We start from the raw sequence: 26,608 nt of genomic DNA, 5'->3' as shown, positions 1-26,608 counted from the left end.
ACTTGTGTGCCTTTGTGTGCGTAGGCCGTCCTGCGGGAGGCGGCTAGGTTGCGTTGACGAAACGAACGTTCGCCGCCTTGTATCGCCGGAGGACCGAGCGTTTAAAAACTGCTGTTGTGCGGATGCTCGACACACTTCTCTTGAGCAGTCATGTCGGGCTGACACTCTCTCTCACGCAGTCATGTTAGACTGATGTACTTTCTCAAACAGTCATGTTAGACTGATATAAATATTGTAAATAAACCCATATTCCTCGTTCTCGATGAGAAGCTGTCCTTCCCTTCATCAACGTCCTCAGCGTGGATAAGTTGGACGGCGGCATGGGCCAGCTACCTTCTAATTCATGCCGGACTCCAATCTTGACAACGGATCACGAGCGACGGGATTGAGCCCCCAATCCTGACAGGTGGCGCCCAGCGGAATGTCGAAGTAAATTTGGTGGCCCTCCGGCATTGAAGCGCTAATTATCGGGACGAGTGTGGCACTCATTGAGAGATCAAATCCCGGCTGCGGCGGCTGCATTTCGATGGGGGCGAAATGCCAAAAACACCCGTGCACTGGGGACTATTTGTCAAAATTAATCCGGAGACCACCCACTACGGCGTGCCTCATAATCAAATAGTGGCTTTGGCACGCAAAAACCCGTAATTGAAGTCACCTTGTATTAGAAAAAATTCATGGTGGTCCTATAGAGGGCGTCCCTCGATGGCTCGAGTGCACGCTGGCAACGGTACCGAAGGAGGAGCCAGCGTCCAGTGGACGAAAGCGTTTATTTCCGAAGCAAAGCGTCCGCCCGGGCTGTGCCAGGACAACTGCCTCCGTCTCATCCCGAGCGCCCTTATTTAAAAGCTCGGTCAATCGCCTATGTATCAATCCCTACGCCCTCCTGCGGAGTCGCACAACCACAAGAACAAAACGAGCGCGCGAATATTATTGGATTGTGTCTGCTTTCGCCTGCCCGTAAGAGAGCGGCGCGACATTCCGTCAAACCCCGCGTGCATTTCACGTTGCTCGCTGCCGGTACCCGCCATCATCACCCACTTGAGCAATCGCTCGTTGGCACACAGCGGGAATTCTTTTCCCCTGATGCCGCGGCTCCCTCGTACGCTCGCATAGCGGCGCCAGCGCTCCCGACTGCAGGGAGCACAGTTGCTCATAACTTTTCCGGCGCCGCTCGCACCGCTATTCGCCGAGCGCTATCACGTGGTGCAAAATGACGTCAAACGATCAACTACGCCACTGCGAAGCCAACTTTGCGGATACGGAGCCGACTCGTTTCCGTCAGTGCCATCGAAATTGCAATCAGCGTTATGATTTTTCATGTAAGGTCGATTGATGTACTGGTGTTCATTGTTTTGTGATAAGCGAAAACATCGTGCGCTCCCGCTGATGTGATGCGGGATGTGCTGCTGATGTGATGAGCTGTGATAGCTTCAGCATTTACCGCCCACAATATGTTGCTTGTTCGATCAGCCTTAGTCGACGTGAGGAATGTGAAATTATTCTTGTACGTTTAAAATGCGCTGTTTTATAGTAAATTAACCTGAGTAGTATGAAAGAGAGAGAGAGAGAGAAAAAAATGGAGGACGCTTAAGCTTCGCCTTCAAGAGTGGAACGCGACAGCGTTCCCGTCGACCCGCCAAGGGGTGTAAGACAATGGGCTACAGGGCAGCCATCACTTACGAGGCGCCCCGCATCGGACGCGGTGAGCGCCGAGCCATATGGTCGAGCAACGCGGCGTTCGGCGCAGCAACGAAACGTGCGCCTGAGCAAGCGGAACGAACCGAAGAACTCGGTATCTCGGAGGGGGAAATGATGCACGCCAGCCAAACGTCGTGATCGGCACAGGCAGAGAGAGACAGATAGCGATCTAAAGAAAGGAAGGACGCTTGATTCTGCAAGGGAGCAAGGCGAAGCGTTGCCAGGGGAGAGGGAGTCGGGGCCGCGAACCGCCTCGCACCGGTCCTCGCAGCTCCAATGCGCGCGTGGCGCGCCATCTGTCGGGACAGCGCGTACATAGAGAGGAGGGGGTCTTCTGTGTTTGCCGCAAGATGGCTCTGCGTGTGCGGAAAGCGCACAAGAAATGCAGCGGAAACGCACTTCGCTACTCGTGTAATTGCGACTTCTGTAAGTTACATGTTCATAATTACCTATATACACCGCAGTATAACTTTCCACGGCTTGTTTCGAAGGCAACACCGCATTCACTAGAGGCGCGTTTGTACCGCTTGGAAGCATCGAACTCGTGGCTGAGTGGTAGCGTCTCCGTCTCACACTCCGGAGACCCTGGTTCGATTCCCACCCAGCACATCTTGGAAGTTGCTTTTTATTTATGAAGTGCCTGCCGTGATTTATCGCTCACGGTCAACGCCGCGGACGCCGACACCGACGCCGACGACACCGGCTTTTCTGCGACACGAGCTCCTTAACGCTATCGCGTTAAAAACTTCATGTAGTCGCCTGCAGAATGACACCATGACTAAATGGCACCGTGACGCGGGCCCTGATGTCTTCTCAGCGGGTGGTCTCTACTCAACTCCAGCGCGTGTTACTCCCGCGGTCGGTCGCCCTGAGGGACAACGTTCCATCGGTTTCGCTCGGCCTTTGTCTTTCAAGAGCTGAGATAAAGAAAAATGTGTTGCCATATTGCAGTGTGCAATGTGTGAATAATTACTTTGGAAGTTTGCCATCTTATGTGATTGTTGCAATAAAAATTACTTGTTGTTACTCTTAATAACTTGTTGCCTTTCCTGTGGCTTTGAGTTCTGCCCCCCAAGGCTCCAAGAACCAGCACTCAACCCCTGCTGCCACCAGCCATCGCTCATCCATTCCCTTGTACGAAATAAATTTGATCTAAAAGCTCGTGCATCTTGAATCTTTTTCCACTTGCAGATTTGCTGCTACGAAGCAACTGTTTACGGTATGAATCGTAAAAGTAAGCTTTGCATAAAATGTGCGCATGGGAACACTTGAAATGCGTTTAAATATACGCGTCTGTACCGCATATATAGAAAACGCGCGGCAGCTTAACGGTCACTGACATAACTGCAGGCACGATAGTTCTCTTGGCTACGATCATTATTCGTCTGGTTTCGGCAGCAAAAACGTGCTCACATTCTTTAAACGCCCTTTAAAACATTTCTTGCCTTCCGTCCTCCGCGAGAAAACTTGATATGCATGCTGAAAAACATTGCACGGCTTTTTTGTTGCAAGGTAATGCGCGTTTGCACGTGAACTTTTGAGCTCTTCGATCCTCGGACGTAGTCAGGATTTTATTTCGAGGGATCGAGCGGGGCGCTACTCCTACATGTACGTTCGTACGTGTATTGGTATATGTGCGTGTATATATGTACAGGCTCGTCCACTCTTGAGGCTCACCAGTGAGGCTCATCGTGGCCGCGCTCCGCGGGGCGCCAGTGCGTCCGGCGCGGCGGCGCATCGAAGCGAAGCGGCGCAGGCGCACGCGGACCCAGGGGAGGTGCCTCGCGTCGTCTGCTACAGCGCTGGAGCGCGTCTCCTCTTGCTTTGCTGTACACTTCGCTAGACCCAGGTGATTGAGTGCCTGAGGCGGCGTGGCGGGAAGGCGCACTTCACTTACTAGAGCATTTTCCAGCTGGTTCGGTCTACAGCTTGTGAACAGCCTGCTTAATCAATATACATTAACAGAAACAAGCTTATCACCACATAAATCACTTAGCATGTTTTTAATAAGTGATGAGGGTAAAACTACAGTCATTTCTTCGCGCTCTTTATTAGGCTGGTGCCATTTTATTTGACTCTCACAGCACTTGGTGTAGTGCATACCGAGAAACCTATTAGGCGCGCTCTTCTTCGTTGGAGTCATCATGTGATGAGCCTAGCGCGCCATTTCGCGAATGTCTTGATGCTAGAACGAATGTGCTTAATTGACCTAAAGAAGCGACCGAAACCCGCAATAAATTCCACAGAAAGTTAGAGAACGATTGTTCAATAATGCATCATCATGTTTGCCATCGATTTTACCATTAAGGAGGGCAATAATATTACTCCGACAGCAACTATAAGAAGTAACATCCGCTACTTCGCGACTTTCTTATTGACGCGTTAATGTCGCTGGTAGGGGTGCATGGAGCGCTTTACGCGATGTTGGAAAGGGCTCTCCCCTGCATAGCAAGTGATTTGGCGGCAGTTTTACTCCCCCTTTTCATCTTTCTACATCATATTTTTGTTGTCACAGATTGGTTAAAATCGCCGAAGCGGTGCCGGTCCTTTGACGGCTACCTGACGTGAGAAGTCGCATTCTTATTCAGAGGAATCGTCCGTCAGTTATTTGATTACATTGATTAGGTGGAGTGCAACATGTGGCGCCGTCGTTTATTTGGTTGTTTGTTTTTTTATCCTTGGAGTCGATGCACACCGCATGCGAATGCCCTTTCTGTCCGTTTTGAATAAGTAATTGAATGGATGGATGAATGGATGCAAAACTTTAATAAGGTCCTGACTCCTGAGGTACGCGACTCAGCGCGCTGAGGGCCGCTCCCACGTTGGGACACTCAGGCCTTGCCCGACCGCGTAATTGAAGTGGAAAATCTATAATCTACATGTCTGTTTTCTAGCTTAAATTACGTCTTGCCGGGTAATTAAGTCGTTACTCGCTTGTATTTCATTTCAGTACTTCCTCGGAATCGGTCATATGTATATTCTCACTAGCATATAATTGTGCGGTATGCGTCCCGAAGCGGCACATGGCCTCTGCGTTACGCCATATAGGATAAACTTGGAGAAAAGGAGGAATTGATTTCTCTTTTTTTAGGGGTTAGGGGGGTGGCGAGGCTGAGTGGGTAAAACTCAATTATGAATACGGCACAGGAATCCTTGCCTTGAACAAGCGATGCTGTTGCCGTCATCACTCTTAAAACGGTTGCACCCTTTGGGGTGTATATTTGTCCCACAACAATAATCGTCATCTGCCTTGCTTGCGTTTCCTTTCTTGAAAACTAGGCGTTCGATACTTTCCTGTCGAGAATGCTGCGTCACACTGATAACGCGCATGCCGTTCGTGACTGGGAAATACCGGGCTCGCGGCGTTAAAGATAGGAAACGCGGGCAAGACAGATGACGATAATCGTTGTGGGACAAGATAAGCCCCAAAGGATGTAAATTTTTCTAAGAGTGATGGGGAAGTGGCCGGTCCGTGTGTTGGACGAACGTGGCCACAATAATTAAACCGGTGGTCATGAGGCCGGCCCGGTGTCGTCTGCCGACAGCATGCCGGTGGTCGGCCAACGGGCTCAACATTTGTAAAAGCCAAGCCCGGCCCAAGCCAGATTGCTATGTTCAGGCCAGTCTACTATTTAACTTACCATGGGCGTCAGCCGGATCTACCGCCGAGCCCCGCCCCCTCCCCCCTTTTTTTGGCCTAGGTCATGCTACTCCATTTTAGCTTACTATGGTGATGTGGTGCAGCCAACAGCTGCTCAAGTGATTGACTGGCCGCTCACGAGTTAAATATTCTGGGATGACTCGTCAAATCGAAAGACACCAGAGGTGTTTCCATTAAACGCATTTCTATCGACTTGCATGATGAATTGCATTTTGTTCGGTTGTCGGTTGCCGGGGCACTTCGGCGACAAGAACGCTGTAACAGTGCAGGATTTTATTTCCCCGGTGCATTTTCGGAAACTGGCCATGTCGCGGGTACCGGAAAAAGACGACGCATTGTAGATCTGTGCCTACAAAACTATTCTCAACGCGTTATATCGTAGATTACAAAAAGGCCACTGAAAACTGTGAATCGAATAGCCCAGGCTTACAAGAAGGATGGAAGAATTGCGGATGCTCCCCGTAAAGCCCGGCAAACAGTGACCACTGAAGCTGAATACATGACCATTGTTGCGGCGGCTGCTGCAAACCCGACCTTTATCGCTCGGGAAATTAAGAACAGCCTCTGGCTGGGTGACGTCTCTGACACGACTATCAAGCGTCGCCTCTACGCCCCAGCCTAATAAAGAGCGCGAAAAAATGACTGTATTTTTACCCTCATCACTTATAAAAACATGCTAAGTAATTTATGTGGTGATAAGCTTGTTTCTGTTAATGTATATTGATTAAGCAGGCTGTTCACAGCTGTAGACTGAACCAGCTGGAAAATGCTCTAGTAAGTGAAGTGCGCCTTCCCGCCACGCCGCCTCGGTCACTCAGTCACCTGGGTCTAGCGAAGCGTACTTTACAGCAAAGCCAGAGCAGCGCGCTCCAACGCTGTAGCAGACGACGCGAAGCGCCTCTCCGAGGTCCGTGTGCGCCTGCGCCGCTTCGCTTCGATGCGCCGCCGCGCCGGACGCACTGGCGCCCCGCGGAGCGCGTGGACGAGCTTGTACAGGGTCGTCCACTTTTAGTTAGAATGCCGCTCCGTGCTACAGTGCTCTAGAATATATTCTAGAGCACTGTATCCGTGCGGCCGGCGCTCCGCGGGGCGCCTCTGTCGGGCGCCGGAGAAACTATTGCGCAGGTGCAGTGAGAGCCGCAGGCGGGGCTTCTGCGTCGTCTGCTACAGTCCGCCCTGTATTGCGGTGAAGTGGACTTCAAGTTTGCACTTCCTCCGCAGAACGCCGATCGGAGAAACGTTTCTGAATAAACAAAAGACTGCTGAGAAGTCTATCAGCTGCTTTTATCCCGTTGCAGCAACCGAAGCAAAGTTTCCTGCGTGCCTGGCGAAGTTGAAACACACAAATAAGCATACCGGGGAGAAAATGCGCGCCGCGTAATATTCGAAGCTTTATACTACTGCTGCAGCACTGCGATCCGCCAATATTTTTAATTTTTGGCGTCTTGCTGAGTAGCTGGTAATACCTGTTAGCAGACGACTGCTGTTGTCTGCTCAAATCTCGGCGCAACGAAAATTAATCGGAGCGGAATAGTAATAGGCGAGGTGGAGCTACATTTTCAGTCTCCTATTTTACCTTCCCACAGATAGAGGCAGACGGCCAGGTAGACTAATCAGCGTATGAAAACTATCCCTAAGGTTTACTAGGACCTCAGTCTTCAGCCTTGCATGGCTTTAAGTGGTTGCTGAGATGATATATATTAAGGCGATAGCGTTTAATTGTTCCTACTAGCGTCCGTACGTAACATTTTAGGTCACATGACCTTAATATCACGTGACACCACAAGGTCTGGGGACATCACGGTGCAGCGCGTCGTGATGTCACATGACCCCTCTGCCACGCTTGCGCCAGCTGCTCTTCTCATCTGTCACGAAATGAATTCAAGCGCGGCAAATTCAACTCAGTTTAATGAGTCGCAAATGGCTTTAGCCTTCCCGCAGTTAAACATCTAAATGCCTACAACGAATTTTACAGTTCACAGGCGGCCGTAGGAAAATATGCCGTACTGTGTTCCCGCTAAGTTCCAAGTATGGGGCTGGCGTATTGAAGCAGGACATCTTGAATCGGGTATGTGGACAATTTAGTCAGCCGCCTTTCAATCTGCCTCTAACACTTCCATCAGGGCTTTCGGATGAGCGCTAAAAGCATAACCTTTCCTTCGGTTTACCGTGACGCTGCAACTTCCCGGTTGCGAAATTTCTATGACGAAATTTATTTACAGACGTAAACCGTCAAGTCACCCGACTGTCTGCCGCCGAGTGCAACTGCTTTCGCGAGTCATTCGGCGATTGAGATCACAAGAACGTTGACGTATGACCACTGTGGCACAAAATGTGATTCCCGCCTGTCTAGACGGTATTTACCTTTGCCTCTTTTTTGTTTTTGTAATTGCGGGAGTACCTTGCTACAGTGTTCATATTAGACTCAGACAATATCTCCGCAGTTTTTCATGCCTATTGAGCGTCAATATTCAGTCCCCCGAGATCACACAAGATGAGAGCACTCGTTTACTAATGGTGAATATTAGTTGCCCATACAATAGGATCGAAGTTTTAAAATGTTGCGAAAGGGTCGTTGTTGAGTACAGTCGAAGACTCGTTGCAGAGTAGTCGTAGCTGCAGTACTACACATCTCTGAATATTCTTTATCACAGTGAGTATTCTCTGACACAGAAATCTACATGTCTTTCATCCTCCGGCACTCTCGACATATCGGTTTAGTGCGGCCCACAAGCAGAAAACACTGAAGCGACCAGACGCGCCTGCGCTCTCGGTCTAGACAGGCGGGAATCACATTTTGTGCCACAGTGGTCATACGTCAACGTTCTTGTGATCTCAATCGCCGAATGACTCGCGAAAGCAGTTGCACTCGGCGGCAGACAGTTGGGTGACTTGACGGTTTACGTCTATAAATAAATTTCGTCATAGAAATTTCGCAACCGGGAAGTTGCAGCGTCACGGTAAACCGAAGGAAAGGTTATGCTTTTAGCGCTCATCCGAAAGCCCTGATGGAAGTGTTAGAGGCAGATTGAAAGGCGGCTGACTAAATTGTCCACATACCCGATTCAAGATGTCCTGCTTCAATACGCCAGCCCCATACTTGGAACTTAGCGGGAACACAGTACGGCATATTTTCCTACGGCCGCCTGTGAACTGTAAAATTCGTTGTAGGCATTTAGATGTTTAACTGCGGGAAGGCGTAAGCCGTTTGCGACCCATTCCACTGAGTTGAATTTCCCGCGCTTGAATTCATTTCGTGACAGATGAGAAAAGCAGCTGGCGCAAGCGTGGCAAAGGGATCATGTGACATCACGACGCGCTGCACCGTGATGTCACGTGATATTAATGTCACGTGACCTAAAATGTAACGGACGGACGCTAGTAGGAACAATTAAACGCTATCGCCTTAACAAATATCCTCTCAGCAACTACTTAAAGCCATGAAAAGCTAAAGACTGAGGTCCTGGTAAACCTTAGGGATTGTTTTCAAACGCTGATGATTATATCAGGCCGTCTACCTCTATCTGTGGGAAGGTAATATAGGAGACTGAAAATGTAGCTCCACCTCCACTATTACTATTCCGCTCCGATTAATTTTTGTTGCGCCGAGATTTGAGCAGACAACAGCAGTCGTCTGCTAACACTTATTACCAGCTACTCAGCAAGACGCCAAAAATTAAAAATATTGGCGGATCGTAGTGCTCCAGCAGCAGTATAAAGCTTCGAATAATACGCGGCGCGCATTTTCTCCCCGGTATGCTTATTTGTGTGTTTCAACTTCACCAGGCACGCAGGAAACTTTGCTACGGTTGCAGCAGGGGGATTAAAGCAGCTGATAGGCTTCTCAGCAGTCTTTTATTTATTCAGAAACGTTTCTCCGATCGGCGTTCTGCGGAGGCAGGGCAAATTTGAAGTCCACTTCACCGCAATACAGGGCGCACTGTAGCAGACGACGCGCGTAGCCCCGCCTGCGGCTCTCACTGCACCTGCGCAATAGTTTCACCGGCGCCCGACAGAGGCGCCCCGCGGAGCGCCGGCAGCGAGGAGCGGCATTCTAACTAAGAGTGGACGACCCTGTACATACAAACTAAAGGATTTGGAAGGTTGGCATCCCTCCGTTTACGCCATTCGTTTGAGCGTAGCCTGCATTAAAAATTGGAGGACGCTTAAGGTTCGCCTTCAAGAGTGGAACGCGATAGCGTTATCGCACCCCGTTCGCACCGCCCTCATTCGCTCGGCATGCTCTTGAGTCACAAAGACGAAACGTGCGCCTGAGCAAGCGGAACGAACAAAAGAACTCGGTGTCTCGGAGAGAGAAGCGATCTACGCGAGCCAAACCTCGTGATCGGCATGGACAGCCGGGCCGCGACGCGCCATGAAGGCGGACGCGATCATGGGGCTGATGCCTCGATGGGATCGTCGAAGCGGGCGAGTGGCGCGCCACCTGTGGGGGCAGCGCCGTACATTGCGAGGAGGGGGTCCTCTGTGTTTGCCGCAAGATGGCTCTGCGTGCGTGCCAAGCGCAGAAGAAATGTAGCCGAAACGCACTTCGCTACGCGTTTAACTGCGACTTGTGTAATTTACATGCTCATAATTATAACCAGTATAACCTTCTACGACACGTTTCTAAGGCAACACCGCATTCACTAGAGGCGCTTTTGTCCCGCTTTGAAGCATCGAACTCATGGCTGAGTGGACTTCAAGACCCGTTTCCTCTCTTTAATGCCGCGGCTTAGTGATGATACGAAAGAGCGGGTAGAACTGCCCATTTCAACAGAAGAAGTGCGGAAAGCCATAGAAGACCTCAACCCGGGAAAGTCCCCAGGACCAGACGGGCTAGTAGCACCGCTTTATAAGGCATTCAAAGATGACTTAGCACCGGTTTTGGCTACACTGTTTAATGAGGCTTATGACAAGAATATGCTTCCTCCTTCATTTTTAACATCCCATACAATTTTAATACCAAAAAGCGAAGATGAAGCTAGACTGCGACAGGTTACCGCTTACCGACCCATATCCCTGACTAATGTAGACTACAAGATCTTCATGAAAATTCTGGCTAAAAGACTCCAAGCCGTGATGCAAGAATTAGTGGGACCACATCAGACCTGTGGTATCAAAGGTCGCACCATATATACCAACATACACACAGCCCGGTCCGTGCTCGAGTGTTGCGATGCTTTGCATGAAAGCATCGCAATGCTCCAGCTCGATTTAGAGAAAGCCTTCGACAGGGTGCCGCATGACCTCTTGTTCTCTGTTTTAGAGCACGTTAATGTTGGATCAGTCATCTGCCAAGGCGTAACCATGGCGTACAGAGGATGCACGACGCGGTTGTTAGTAAATAAAGGGGTGGGAGCGCGCATCCAAGTGCAACGCTCTGTGCGTCAGGGTTGCCCCCTGTCACCATTGCTTTTTTGTTTGTATATTGAACCTTTTTGTTTGAGCGTTATTGAAAGCAACAGCGTTCATGGTTTTCGTTTGCATGCGGCGGAGGTCCGCATTCTCGCGTATGCTGATGACATTGCCGTATTCTGTGCTGACTACGAAAGCGTTCGTGTTGTGGTTCAAATTGTGAAAGACTTTTGTTCTGTGAGCGGGAGTGCTGTGAACTGGGCTAAGTGTTTGGGGTTCTGGCACGGCGACTGGCCCTTAACCCCAACGAATTTCGCAAACATGACTTGGACAGCAACCCCAGTAAAATATTTAGGAGTGCCGCTGGAGAATTATCGCGACAGTGAGCCATATTGGAAATGCCAAGTTGCTGAAATGCGTGAGAAGGCCGACAGGCTCAAAGGCTTCAGCTGGTCTATTTTCGCGCGTGCCACAATTTGTAACCTTTTTTTTGTAACCAAGCTGTGGTATGTCTTGCAAGCAATTCATTGTTCTCGCGTCAATGTGCAGAAGCTGCACCGTGTATTTGCGGTTTTTGTGTGGGGAAGCACTTGGGAGCGGACACGACGCACCAATCTGTTTCACCGCGTCCGCTCTGGAGGACTAGGTTTGGCCCATCTATATCTGCGCCAGTTGGTTAACCGATTTATGTTTTTTTGTGACACGAATGACCCCTTTTTGCGAACTGTGTGTCAGGTTAGGTTGGGCAGGGTTTTGCCAAATTTGGTTGTTAGTTCGGAGAGTATGCAAGGGAGCATTTTTGGCTTCCTTAAAGAGGTGTACATGGCATGTCGCGTCTTGCAAGTGCGATTTTCGTTTGAATATTTGTCAGTGGTGTCACGAAAGAAACTTTATAAGGACCTGTGTGAGGTCTTTCTCCCGGTACCGTTGTACAGGTCGTTGTACTGTGCAGGTCCATGGCAGTCAGTTCTAAAACGTGTGAAAAGAATGACTGTACCAGGCGGAGTTAAAAGTTTCTTCTTTAAGCTCCATACGAACACTCTTGAAGTCAAGACGTATTTGGAAGCGAAGGGTTTCTTTGTGCCTTGGGGAAATCATTGTTTCATATGCCGGAAGCCGGAAACTATCGAACATGTTTTCTTAGATTGTTGGGAAGCCTTTTTCTTTTGGGACATTCTCCAACGCACGATTAAAAAAGACTTACCGGTTGATGCTTTCGGAATTAGATTTCTGCCCGTCGAGAGTGAAGACGGGATTCCTTTTGACATGATTATGATATTGGGCCTGCACAGTATTTGGCGATCCAGGATGGCGGTCAGCCACGCAGACATTGATGCCAGGCCCATAAGACAGTATTTTTGTGAATCTGTTAGCAGAGCTATTGAAGGATACAAGATACAAGACCCAGTGCCTGAGTGGCTTCCAAGAATGGAAGCTTTGCTACACATGCGTGAATTTTAATCTCATCACGTAACCCCAAGTGAGGGTGACGTATTTTTAACATACGTGCTGTGTTCTTCGCGCGGACTGATTTTGTAAACTGACGTGTTGAAGTCGGCAATAAAGAAAAAAAAAACTCATGGCTGAGTGGTAGCGTCTCCGTCTCACACGCCGAAGACCCTGGTTCGATTGCCACCCAGCTCATCTTGCAAGCTATTTTTTATTTAGGAATTGCCTTCCGCCATTTTTCGCTCATGGCCAACGCCACCGACGACACCGCCTTTTCTGCACACCAGCTCCTTGACGCTGTCGCGTTAGAAGTGTCATCTTCCTCAGCGCTTGCAAACAATTGCCGCATGTAGCTCACGACCAGCGGACAAGAAAGCAACTGGAACACCGCGCGGCATTTGCCTCCTGCGCGCGCGAGGAGTTTCTTCACAGCAGAGCTGGAACAAAGCGGCGGATATATGCGCAACTCTGCTCCCTGCGGGAGCATATACAGGAACACTAGCGAGAGTTAATGCGCTACATGTTAACGCCGTCGCATCGCCTTTCCCAATCGTGCTTGGAAATGCGATGCGGCGCTGTCGCATTCATGTAAACTGGGCTAAATACATGATACCAGGTTAAACCATCGAGAAAGAAAAGTAAATGAATGTAACAGCAAGACGCTCACGAGACACAGCAGTTATTCTGGAAAGCAAAGCTGAAACTGTTCCAACCACTGGGGTCGCCAGTAATTCCAAGCTTGGTTTGCTGAGTCACGTCACCCTTACAAGTCTGCACGTGCGTGCACATTCCTCGGTGCCATATTGCAGCACCAAACGGGCATCTTTCCGGCGCTAACGCATGCTTTATTATCGCGATAACTGAAAAGAATGTTGTCTCATTTGCTTTCCCAAAACAAAAATTGCAGCGCCCGCTCTCAGACATCGAGATCCTGCCAAATAATTTAGTTTTGCTGCAGCGATTTGTTCTGCCCTCTTGCGAGATCTAGCTGCCTTGAGCTTTACTACCCACAGAAGGGCTACTTCGGCAGTGTTTGCAAACGCATTCGCCTGATGTACATACCTTCCCATTATTGATTCAAATTTAATGGGACCAGGCTCTTGCGTCCAATGGAGATCTGTGCCACATGCAGCCCATACGGGCCGGCGACGAAAGCTTTCACCGAACTGATTTCCGCTAATTCTGAGTTGTCTTCGCTTCTGGGTGGCTTAAATGCTAATCGACTTATGCAGAACAGCTGTCTCGGCCACTGTTTTACCTATTCCTAAATGTCGCTCTCGGCACACTAACGACCCCGCTCATTCTGGCCCGCTGTACCACCACAAGCTCTCTCGTCGCCGCCGTTCTTTGGTGCTGCCATCAAGCCTTTCCCTGTTTCGCAGTGTGTGCCAGTTCTTGGGGTCAACACTCCGGTTCCTCCTTGCGAGATGCAACTGTGCTTGTATTCTGCCACGCGGTCTGCAATGATGAGAGCCCGTATATCCCGTTGAGTGCATTTTTAGATTGTGTAGGTAATAATGTAGCAGTACATCCAGCTTGTTCACGTTCCAGCACCTTTCCTAGACAAGCATAATCGTCGCTGGCCCTTGAGTGACTCTAAGTTCCTATAGTAAAACGTCGCTCTATTCATTGTAGGAATATGCGCGGTTCTCGGTCCTATTGGCAATGAGCGTGCGACATTTTTCATTAAGGGGCCCCTCATTAGGTCTGGCTATTTTGAGCTGACAAGCGCAGAGCCTACATGATAACGACCGTGCTTGCAAATTATTGCATTGCTACGCCTCGCGAACAGATCTGAAATCTCAAAGCAAACGCCGTTTTCCTTTCTCCTCGCGGCCGCCGCGCTCCAAGCCGGAGCATGAGGTGCGTCCCTGTGACCACATACTTGATTCCGCAGTGTGACGTCGCTCGTGGTGACACGTGAGTTCGAGAATTATTCAAGGCGCCATCTCTTAATTGTGCGATCTGTTGCTTGAATTGATTAATTGAAGTTTAGGGAAATAATAAAACACACAAACGGAATGTCGGCGTGTTCTTGCTTATGTGACGTATGCGTCGCACGATCCTCGAGGTCCAGTATGGGAGAACGCAGGGAAGGAATTTCGCTTGCGTAGGCTCGACGGGGCGAGTGGAGAGAGCGTCTTGCTTGGCAGTCGAGGCCGCTTGCTGAAATCACGGGTTCGCTGCACTGAAATATTTCTATCGCGGCTATTAATGAGCCGACTAGAAAAACTTTTGCGGCAGAACGCTCCCTAGATTACACGTAACAACTTCCAGTGTATAACCAAACTTTGCTATGGGACCTGGTGAGGGGCCCTGAAAACATGACAGTGTGAATTCCCCATGCAACACAGCCTACCCAAAGCCTTCATAGTACTGCGCACCCATGCTGTATTTTCACTGTCATCGCGACCATTAGACTCTCAAGAATTTCCCATGCCCAAGAACTCTGCCCGCAGTTTGACCTTTCGCCGCGGTGAACACAGAGATAAGAGTACATGGGACCTGCAAGTCGCCTGTTTCTGACTCACCGCGATGCGTTACCGCCTTTGTTGTCTCGGCGCTCTCAGCACACCGAGCCGCTCGAGCATCTGCTGTTCGATGGGCTCCAAGTATCTGGCATTTGTCGTTGGAGGTACTCGCTGGCTGATCCCATGAGCTTCTGTGCTCCACACGTGAACCTTGACTGTCGGCCCGTTACACTTTCGGGGGTCAGTTTTGACGATAGTCTCAGTCTGCCGACGCCTCAGTGTGTACAGCCGACGCCGTTGGTTGTTTGTCGGCGACTTGTCGGTGGTTGGCGTCGGCTTGTTGAGATAGTCAGCAGAGACACGCCGTGAGGTAGAAGATACCAGATTTCTTGATCAACACTATTCACACATTATTGAGAACTTGGCTGAGGTGGTTGCTGAAATTCTAAAAGTGACGCTGTCAGATGGGCACTCTCTAAACGACGTGTCGTTCAGCAGCGCCAGGCCTAACTCCTGTGACTGCACTTGTTGTTTCACCACTCGCACTAAACATGGCTTGGCGTGTTCGCATCTCTGCTAGTAAGTGGAGAGGGAGCCGTTGTCAGATGGGGAGAGGATTTGGCACCTTTGAAGGCGCCGCGCCCATAAGCTTACATGTACTCATCAACCCAGCATCATTCGGTACACTGACCCGAGCTCTCCCCCTCAACCCAAGTTAACTGGGCGGGGGGCTTTGGTTCGGGCCAACGGCCCTTCCCGGTGTTAGGAATGGCCGTACGGGGTGGCAACGTGCCAGCTTTCAGGCCGCTGCACGTGTTCCAATCCCACCAGACGGGGCGCACTTCAGACAACTGCGGATGACCGGCAGCCACGTGGCGCGCGGTCAGCTCAGGAATGTGCTACCCGCCAGCGCCACCCGGGACGGAGCAGAGTTCAACGAAACCCTCTGACGTCGGCTCCGGACCTTTGCACCTATGTGTATGTGCGGCACGTGTATGTGAGTCATCATGCTCCTCCGACAGCCCTCGCCCTCCTCCAAAAGGGCTGGTCATCTACGGTGATTTCGAACGGTGACGTCGAACGATGACGTCGAACTATGACGTCGAGCGGAGAGCTTATAAGCAGCGTTTGCCGGCTGCTAGTGTGTGCTCGTCGTCGGGAGCTGAGTGCTCGTTGTCATGCTCGAAATGTACTCGTGAGCTGTGTGCTCGTATGCTGTTTGCTGTATGTTAGTCTTGCGGGCTCCATATGGGAGTCGCGCTAGACTACCAATGTATCTTGCTTAAAATGTAAAATATGTAAATAAATCCTGTTCACCGAGTTCCTCTCTACGACCTTCAACTCCTTCAAATGGTGGCAGCGGCGAGATAGTCCGACAACTCCTGCACCGGACAAGGGGACTGTTGTGGTGCAGCGCCACTGAGTTACTGCATTCAACGCACAAACAGCCATGTCGGTCTTACAGGACACAAGCCTGACTGACCCTCGGACTGCCTTGACGCAAAAGAGGCCAAGGCATGCAACCATGGAGAGCACCAAAGCCATCCGCGGAGCAGCGCGACCACCCGAGGGTGCGCCACCACCGGTTCCAGCTCTGGGTTCCACTGAGCCAAACAAAGCCCCGTAGATCGACTGGCACACACGGCCGAGTCGAGCGATCTTAGGAGCATGCATCATAACTTAATGGATAGCTTTCCACCTGACTCATCAAAAATCACGGCAGGACGAGCCCACACTTAGAGAAACTTCTCACCCAAGCGGTGCCGCTCCCAGGTGAGATGGAACCAGACCACCTTCCGCGCTTTCGCAAGCACTTCGTGAAGGCCCGGCGCCCGACCCCCGAAAACTGCATCGCGGCATGCCAACCATACTTGGTATGAGCACTCGGCGAGAAGAAGCACGAACTGGTTAACCGCCTGATTAGGCAAGGAGTGCAAAAATCGAACTGTCTGATGAGGAACGCCTGGGAGATTAAAAAGAGTAGCAATCCTTCGGAGAAGAGCTGCAGGAAGGAAACATTGCGTAAAGGTATGAACCGAGTCCCCACGAGCGCCACAGAACGGGCACACCCCACGAGCCGGGACGGCTGTGAAGATCCTGTGGCTCAATGGCAGGCACCCTCGCGCCAGGCAGTACATGAACATAGCTCGCCTAGCGTCGAGGAAACTGGCCATGATGAGCTTCCAGTTTGGCCTGTGAATGGATAGGTTATACATTTGACAATGCGGGGGGAGACCTGGGGTGAGCATATCTACTAATTCTTGGAGTGGAGTTGAAACTACGTCTATGTCGGCGCGAACCGTGCGGAGGCTGACCAAAGAGTTGGCAGCCGCCGCATAAATGGTGGACGGGGAACCTGAGCGAGGCACACAGTGGGAAAATGTGCTCTGCGAAAACAAGTGGAGTCGGGTGCTAAGAAAAAAGCAAGTAAAGCTTCGAGTCAGGAGCATATCCGAGTTAAGAGCGACCTGGGTCCATCTGACGTGTAGTGCCGTAGCCACGATGCCCAGGTCGGGAATTCCGAGTTCTCCCTTATCACTGGGCAATTTGAGCACCCGCCTAGCTACACAACCATTTGTCCCCTTCCAGAGGAAGCGAAAAAGGACCGTCTCCAATATAAGCTTGGTTCGGATTGGAACAGGAGACACACACGCCACATACGTCAGGAACGAAAACAGAAGTGAGCGCAGAATTGTCGCTCGAGCCGTCATTGGGCATGACAACGTGCTGAATTCCTGAATCCTGGTTTCAAGCTTCTCCTCAGCCTGTTGCCAGTTTTCAGGAGAGAGACCGTCTGGTTCGAATTGGAAACCTAGAATGCGCAGCCGCGTTTTCACGGGGACACCATGAACGGGCTGCGGACTGAACGGAGTGGAGTTCAAGTACATAGCTGCACTTTTCGACCTATTCAACCTTGCACCGCTCGCCTTGCAGTAACTGTCCATGGCCTCCAAGACGCCGCAAGCTGATGTCTCTTCCGGGACGACAATGGACAAGTCATCCGCATAGGCAATGAGTGCAACCGGTGGGGAACCTGGTGGGAGGAGGAACCTGCCAATTCTGCTGTCACAGGACAACCTCTGTAGAAACGGTTGAAAAACGAGTACGTAGAGGGAAGATGAGAGAGGGTCCCCCTTCCGTACACCAAGTCCCACAATGAACGCCTCCGAGACACGGTCCCGTGTGAGAACAGCAGAAGTCGGTCGAGAATACAGGGCTTGGACGATCTGCCTAAAACCCACACTAAAACCAGCCTCTTCCAGGACACAGAAAAGGTGCCTATGGCTAATGATATTGAAAGCTTTCTCCTGATCGAAGGAGCAACGAATACCTGGAACTTTCCTGGTATTCGCCCACAGGAGAAGGTCCCTCAATGCTATACCGTGAAGCTGAGTAGAGCGCCCCTGGACACTACATGGTTGGTATGGACCCAAAACAGTGCTGAGCACTGGTGTGAGTCGCATACACAGGCACTTTGCTATGAGCTTATAATCGCAGTTCAGAAGCGTGATTGGACGCCATGCTCTCAGATCGGAGCTCTTTGACTCGTCCTTACAAACGTATCCAGCTTTTCTGGACACAAGGGTTTAGTTCGCGTGAGTGCCACCACATGGCGTACTCACCTTAAACTTTTCAAACTTCCCGCGGTGACGCGTGATGACGTCAACCAAACAAAAATAAAGAAGTAAAAGCTATCCCTGCGCATTCAACTTCGCCACAATGCTTGTCCCGCCGGCGTTATCAGTGTTCTTGATCAAGCGTATTCGCTCGTCGCCTGGAAATTACTCGTCATCCAGCGTTTACTCGCTACGAGCAATTGTTGATTCTGGGCTTTTGATGCGGTTCTTATTTTTCCTTCTCTTTTCTTTTCCTTTTCTTTTTCTTTTTTTTCATTCTACGGAGTAAAGTAGCTAGCCTAACCGTCAGAAGCACTTCGGGGCAGCCTTTCTTCAGTCGGCAGACATTGTTAACGTCCGAACATCGCACAGCGCCTACTAGAGACGCCGTCGTGGATGGATTTTGATTTTCCCCTATCGAATTCGTTAAGGTGCACAAAATTATTTCACTAGCGACTTTGCAATGCGCACTCATGGGCTATCGCCGCAGTTGCAAATCTAGATGTGCTTAAGTATTAAGACATATACATGGATATGTTGGTTTTTCACCTTGACACAAAAGTCACGAAACCAGAGTTGAGCAAGCTGTCCCTGTGTCGTCGCAGGGTGTGAGAGGGGGCTAGCTGCTATTCCATGCTAAAGTGACTAGCGCAAGAGTGGACACGGGACACTGTAGAGGCGACCAGGATAAGCGCAAACTTCCAACTGGGCGCTTGTCCTTGTAGCGTCTTTAGTTCCCCTGTCCACTCTTGCGCTAGTCACTTCAGTCTGTGTCGTTATCCGTTAGCATGCTATGGCCGAAGCAGCTCGCAATTTTTCTTTTATTGATATGATATAAGAAGATGCTGGCGCGCAATTTAAGACACCGGCTACTCCTTATCTCTTGGGTGGTTCCGTCACACATCATTCAGGGTTCACGGTTACATATCAAATAATCTTTTCACACAAGCACCAGGAAATATAAAGCAACGTTTCCACAGGAAGACTATGGCAAATGTCTCCACACCTATGTAGTCGAAAGTCTCAAAAGTACAAACGATACTGTCGCCTAATAACACATTTTCTAGTCAGCAGGTCAGCGGGTACATACAATATACATGGCAAATGTCTCCACACTTATGTAATCGAAAGTCTCAAAAGTACAAACGATACTGTCGCCTAATAACACATTATCTAGTCCACGGGTGGTATATACATCGTGTAAATATATTAGCACATACAGTCACAACAGAGCAGTCAAGCTCGCAATATTAGGTCCCATTTACTGGCCACCAGGCCAGGTACACCCTTGGGTGCGACATATACAGTACTTGCAGTTAGGTTCCAAAGCAGTCTCCTATGGCGGTTATCCACGTGCCTGAAGCAAGAACGCTATTTAAAATTATTGCGCAGTAATATATGCAGGACTTGTATGTGCCCCACATTCTCTACCATGTTGCCGTTCCGCCTTTATTATATAGCCGCAATGTAGACTAGCAGCTATCGAACGCCATAAAGGCTATCCACATATTCAACCCTTAATGACCATCGGTTATCTTCCCTCCTCATTACATGTCCTACCCATGCCCATTTCTTTTTCTTGATTGCAACTAAGATGTCATTAACTCGCGTTTGTTCCCTCACACAATCTGCTCTTTTCTTATCCCTTAACGTTACACCCATCATTCTTCTTTCAATAGCTCGTTGCTTCGTCCATAATTTAAGTAGAATCCTTTTCGTAAGCCCCCAAGTTTCTGCCCCGTAGGTGAGTACTGGTAAGATACAGCTAATATACACGGACTGGATCCCAAGGGAAGGGAAGCGTAGCAGGGGGCGGCAGAAAGTTAGGTGGGCGGATGAGATTAAGAAGTTTGCAGGGACGACATGGCCACAATTAGTAGATGACCGGAGTTGTTGGAGTATGGGAGAGGTCTTTGCCCTGCAGTGGGCGTAACCAGGCTGATGATGATGATGATGATGATGATGATGATGATGATGATGATGATGATGACATATTCAAGGACTTCACGCGCAACTCCTGACACTTAATTGTATTCAAGAGTTGTGCGACTGCCCAGGACATCCTTAACGAATGTTACATAACGCATTATGAGGCTTTACTTGCCAAAACCACGATTTCATTATGAGGCACGCCGTAGTGGAGGATTCGGGAATAATTTGGACCACTTGGGGTTCTTAACGTGAGCCTAACCCTAAGTACGCGGGTTTTCACATTTCACACCCATTGAAATACGGCTGCCGTGGTTGGGATTCGATCCCGAAACCTCGTGATTAGCAGCCGAACCCAATAAAAGCTAAGCAACTACGGAGGGAAAGGAACGTTGGCAGTAGGATGAAGGGGACAGCCGGCACGTGAGACAATTTGTTCCCATCCTCATTGCGTGAGAATGGGTACCAACTGTCCAAGAATGACACCATAGAATGCACTGCATTTAATGTGATGGAGTCCGCGTCCAATATTTCAGACCCGAATCATACTGTAACTACTGACGACCAGGCATCTCGCTAATACGTGCAGTCGCTTGACAGCTGCCGAGCGCTGGCGTCGGCCACAGGACCTACTTCACCTTTGTTCAACACTTGCCGACGTTCTCGCCTTATTTCGCACCATTGCGTTTCAGCTGAACTGCTTCAACAGCCGATTTATTTGTGCCAGAATTTGGCCACCCTGTCAACGTTATGGTTTCTTATTTTTAAGTTATCTTTTATACTTAGGCTAATGCTGTCCTGAAATTTCCAACGGTTTCACCTTTCCCAAAATGCCCGCATTTTTGTCGGCCTCTGTTAATATTTTGGAGGATTTTTAATAGACGTGGAAACCATTGCATTGCCCCCTGACCAAGATGCTCAAAAAGTCATTTTATATCCCTGAGGTCTTGTGCAAGCTTCTGCCTTCTTGCCGTTCATCAACCTCCTGATTTCTCTGTCAACTGTATCCCATTTTGACGACTCCGATCCCACGGAAGTTGGCAACGATAAAATGTCCATGGGAGAAAAGCCATTTAAATCAATTCTGCTGTGGATACGACAGCCGCTTTTGCTCACTGTGGATGGAAATGTTGCGTTGATGAGCGCCATTCTGAAGCATCTAAATCGATAGTCACAAAATTATGCGGAAACCACGTATGTGCGAATCGATGTAAGCAAAGCTTTCTGTGTTTGTTGTCATTGTTAAACGTAATCTCCACAGAGTAGTCAGGCACCCTCTAATGAAATGCTGTCAATGTTTGCCTGATTACGCCCGCCATTGTGATGCAAATAAACGTAACTCCAACTCATTTTCTCAGAAATAAACGCTGAATGAAACGCTGACGTCATCCTGAACAAACTCAACAAGCGCCCTAGTGCTCGATCTTTTGACGCCCCAATTCATAAGCTTATATTCGTGATTTAGTTATTTGGGCGGGGGCGGGGGGGGGGGGAGAGAGCGATGTACTCTTATACCGTAGAAAGATCCCTCGGACGTCTCTGATGTGCTCGTTTTTATTCTCAAGTACCCAATGAAAACTGTCATCGCTGCAACTTCATGATGTCCTGGTGGCAGGCCACCATGGCATATCGCGCAAGTATGACCACGCTGATTCATGATTCATTTGGGTTGGCATGTACTATTTGGTGCGTCATACTTCGCCACATTCATTTTTCAAGCTATACTAGAGCTCGAAAAGGGCGGCCAACTCACTACGTCCCTTTCCTCTGTTTACTTCCGCAAAGTGTGTGTCTATCGCTGTGGTTACCAAATACGCGCAGCGGTATGCTACCGCTCAAACCTTTCTGTCGGCTGAGCAACTGAAGTCGCAGGCTTTCTTCAACACGGCGTCGACGTTCAATATGGCTATCCTCAATTACTTTTCGCGGACTTCGCTCACCGCCTTCTCTCCAATGTCATCTACTATACTACTCGCTCCTGCTAGACACAACACAAACACGCAACGACCTTAATGAAGTATCAATAACACGCTAGTTGACATGCTGTCGGCGTATATTTCCGCTGAACACCGGGATTGGAGCGTTGTCCTGTCTATGGTGACATTATCGGTCTACAGCTTCGCTGAACAACACCGCTCGTTACTCATCACTTTTTTTGTCGACAAGAGCATAGCGTATTTCCTCTGAATGTACTTTCGGCTTTAAGTGGGACATTGCACGCCTGCTTGTTCTGTTACGTTGACGGCGACCGTTGTCGTCAGGCTGCCGTCTAATTCTGAGCGTCGCAGTCACCAGAGAGCACAGAAAGCTGTCTTCCCAAATAAACCACCGGGATTCGAGCCCATCTCCCAAATGCAGCATCTTGCTTATGGGAGATGGGCACTCTAACCAATACGCTACCACCTGCCTCCACAATTTCCGTTTATCTGCCTTCCCACTTCTCGTTTTTGCCGCACACGCAGGAAGAACGGATGCAGAAACGAAAAAATAAGTAAAGATTGCTTGCGCCGCCAGTGACGCATGACCTTAACTTTGGTAGGTTACCCTCATTGGAGCGCATGTAGGCTTGCGGATTCGTGCAGATGGTGGGTCGCCTTAGCTTTATTGTATATTTGCTTTCACCAACTCTTTTCAGCCAGAACTGAAACGCCGGACAAAAATGAGGCCTACCGTTGAATATTTTTCTTGTTTTCTAGGTTTAAAGCAAAAACGCTCATTTACAAAAATAGTGATTTTTTAAAGAAATGGCATAAGGATACTATATTTCAAGGTCACGTTTTGTCAATACGACCCGGCACCACGTATCGACGAAAGGGCATCACAGTGCCGATGCACGCGGCAGGTTACTGAACGAAGAAATAAGGAAACGACTGTTCTTCAGTTCTCGCAACATATTGTACACAGAACACAAGGCCCCCACCACCATGACATTTTTTTTTTGACAACAGCGACACACAATGCCGAATTGATATACTTCCTAAAGGAGTCTCATTTTATTTTTCATCGCAGAACCACAAGCACAGTCGCGTCGCGCGTATACCGCAGCCACGTACTGTAGCCGTGCTCCTTTTCCTCTAACAACATGGCCGCCGCCGGCTTCACGCGCTCCCGTAGGTGGCGGATTGGACTTTCACTCCAGAAGTTTAAATACGTAACCTCTTTGCATAGAAACGACGGCATGATTGTTAACATAATTGCTCTCCAGACTGATCTTGATGAGCTAACTCATTGGTGCGGCAGGGCAGATGGTAATTAACGCAGACACAACTATTGGCCTCGAGCTCCACCACTGGAAAAGCTGGCGCTACCGTCGGCGTGACGTGCTAGGAGGGATCACGTGGACATAGAGGCCGCGTCGGCTGCTTCGGGCGCGCCGAAGCGAGCTGAAAACGAGTTTAAATTCCCTCGTACGCTGCGGTCCTCATTTAGTGGCGAAATTTTCCCGCTTCGAGTGTCTCCTTTACAACGCTTGAAAGCACTACAATAGGTAGTGGCTGCCTTTGAAGGCGCGCAACATGGTAGGCTACTGCTCGGTGCCGCAGGGCCGGACGCACGTAACGGAGGCCGGCATCAGCCTTATTCACACGTAGCCGCAGGTCAAGATGCTGCGTGAAGCTTGGCTCGCGAAACATAAAACCGGCAAACAGTCATCGGCTACAACTCGGGTATGCAGCAAGCACAGACGCGAGGAAGATTTCTGCTACGGCGCCCGGTCTGCGATGTTCTGAAAACGCGCACTGAGACGCTCGCCCGAGTCCGCTGCCCGACTAATGTCATGATGGTTTGGTCTATGAACTTGTCGATGCTATAGATACTGGCAAGTTCAGTGGAGTGGAAAGGCAGCGGTAAGAAGCACATTTAAAAAAAGCATGGCATATGGTCATGTTTGTATTATGAATTAATGCAGTGGATTAAAAGAAAAGAGCAGCGGGAAATTGCACGCTGAGAACACCGATAAACATACAGTGCGACGCAACTCGAGAAATAGTATTGAAAGGTCGAAGAATTTAGAAGAAAAAAAAGATTGAATCGTCGCGACGGCACATCACAGTCCCCGTAGGCGGCGAAGTCTCTACAATGAAATTATTTTTGAACAGCTCTGATAGCGCCCACGCAACAATGGTTGCTTGTATACTGTCAAATGCTCATATTCTGCGGCCTAAAGCTCATGGCACGGTGCGAAAACTCGCGCGCGGTGAAAGCGAAACAGTGCGCGGACAAGCATGCAGACGCGCAGTCGGTCGCTGCGAATCTGCGCGATCGCTGCATTGAGGCTTCGTTCTATTACACTCCATTTAGTTATACAAACACTATAAGAACATATTTCACATAATTTGCTCCCAGCGTTTACCTACCTTTCACGCAAGAAGCAGGTTCGGGAGACTACATTGCGGCGACCGCGCGCAGTGGCGTTCGCTGTACGTATTCGGTAAAGAGATAGCGTCTGTAAACGACTGTGTGCTTTCAGTTTGCCCAAGATTATTATTTACACAGTAATACCCGTGTCACACGGGCACATTTGGAAGGCCTTCCAGTCGACGGCCTTCGAAACGCCAGAACTCTATCGACTCAAAGGAGTTGTCGCGCTGCTACACGGCACTTTTGAAAGGCCGTTGAGTGGTTCCGGCGTTTCTCGCCAAATTGTGTGGCGTTGCGTATCTTGATTTTCGTTTTCATGTCGCAAAAAGTTAAACAACATTAAAACCACTTAAAAGCACTATAATTTCTTTTATGTTTGTTTATAGATTAAAACAATTGTTTATACATTGCTTTACATGTATGTTTAGTTTTTAAGTTGTTGAGTAGCGAAACTGCGGCAACGTTTGCGTCGCTGCACGTCGCTGTTGTCGAGAGTGTGTGTAGTTCGCGCATATCAAGTGGCAAAAATACTTTATTGAATAATTGATAACACTCATATATAGTATTTTTAGAGCATTTTGGTTTGATTTGTTCTCTCTAACCGTGAGTTGGAGCACACTGTGAACGAGAGGGCATGTTCGCGCCGTTTCCGTTTCCGTTGCTCAAAGGCCATCGAGATTTCGATAGAGTTGTAAGGTGCTCCGTTGACTCGATAGACTATTGACTCGGCGGCCGTCGAAACCGCCCGTGTAGCAGCTCGAACTTGACCTTTGAGTCAACTGACTATCGGTTGGAAGGCCTTCCAAACGCCCGTGTGACACGGGTATAAGAAACTTCTCTCGTTTCGAAAGTACTTACAGAAATGTCCGGGAGAGCTCGCGCGTGGTGTTTTCAGTGAGCGCTGGCAGCAAAACCTATGAGGAGCGCGCCACGTGATCCCTCATACTACGCCAGCGAGGCGCTTCCGATAGATGGCGACTCCGTAACTCCTCGCCGCCAATACATGTCAAGTTTACTTCCGCTGCTAAGACGATTCCTAATGCCCACACAGTTAATAATACTATCATTGAAACTTCAGTGTCGGTAAAATACCTCTGTGTAAATTTTAGCTCTTATTTATCCTGGAGCACTCATATTGAACTGATTACTACCAAAGACTTGAAAAAACTTGGTCTTCTTAAACGCCGACTACGCCAAGCCAACCTGGATACAAAACTACACGCATTCAACGCGCTAATCAAGCCTGTGATAGAATACGCACCCGTGATATGAAACCCTCATTATACCTATCTTGTTAACATGTTGGAATGTATACAAAACAAGGCTGCTCGATTCATCCGTTTCCGTTACTCTCGGTATTAAAGTGTAACAATACTGAAAATATCGCTCCGTCTCCCGCCTCTGATCATGCGCAGAAAACACAGCCGTTTATCTTTTGTCCGTACTCTCTACCACAGCAACACACCATTCGCAAGTTCACATCTTCTCCAGGTGCCGCACACACCGGGTCGTGTAGATCACATGAAGAAGACTAAACCCGTTTTCGCTCGAACAGAACGATACAAACACTCACCTTTGGTCCTGGCTATTGAAGAGTGGAATTCGCTTCCTTCTAGCATTGCGGCTATCGCTGGAACATCATCATTTCAAACAGCTCTTTGGTCATACTTAGAAAATTCCACTGTAGAATGATTTGCGTTTTTTTTTTCGTTTCTTTTTTTTTGCAGTGCGTGCGTGTGGGCCGTAACGTTCCGTGGAATGTTTAATTTTTTTTTAAATTATGGGGTTTTACGTGCCAAAACCACTTTCTGATTATGAGGCACGCCGTAGTGGAGGACTCCGGATATTTCGACCACCTGGGGTTCTTTAACGTGCACCTACATCTAAGTACACGGGTGTTTTCGCATTTCGCTCCCATCGAAATGCGGCCGCCGTGGCCGTGGAATGTTAGATGACATGTTTTGTAACTTCTGAAGGTGCGATTTTTGTTTTGTTTTGTGGGACTTGATACACGTGCATTTTTTCAGTACCTGTTCCTAGCCATTTTTTTCCCCTATTAACTTGTA

This window comes from Dermacentor albipictus, unplaced genomic scaffold (assembly GCF_038994185.2).
Source record: "Dermacentor albipictus isolate Rhodes 1998 colony unplaced genomic scaffold, USDA_Dalb.pri_finalv2 scaffold_11, whole genome shotgun sequence".
NCBI classification, from domain to species: domain Eukaryota; kingdom Metazoa; phylum Arthropoda; class Arachnida; order Ixodida; family Ixodidae; genus Dermacentor; species Dermacentor albipictus.
Note: the sequence above shows the minus strand (reverse complement) of the source record.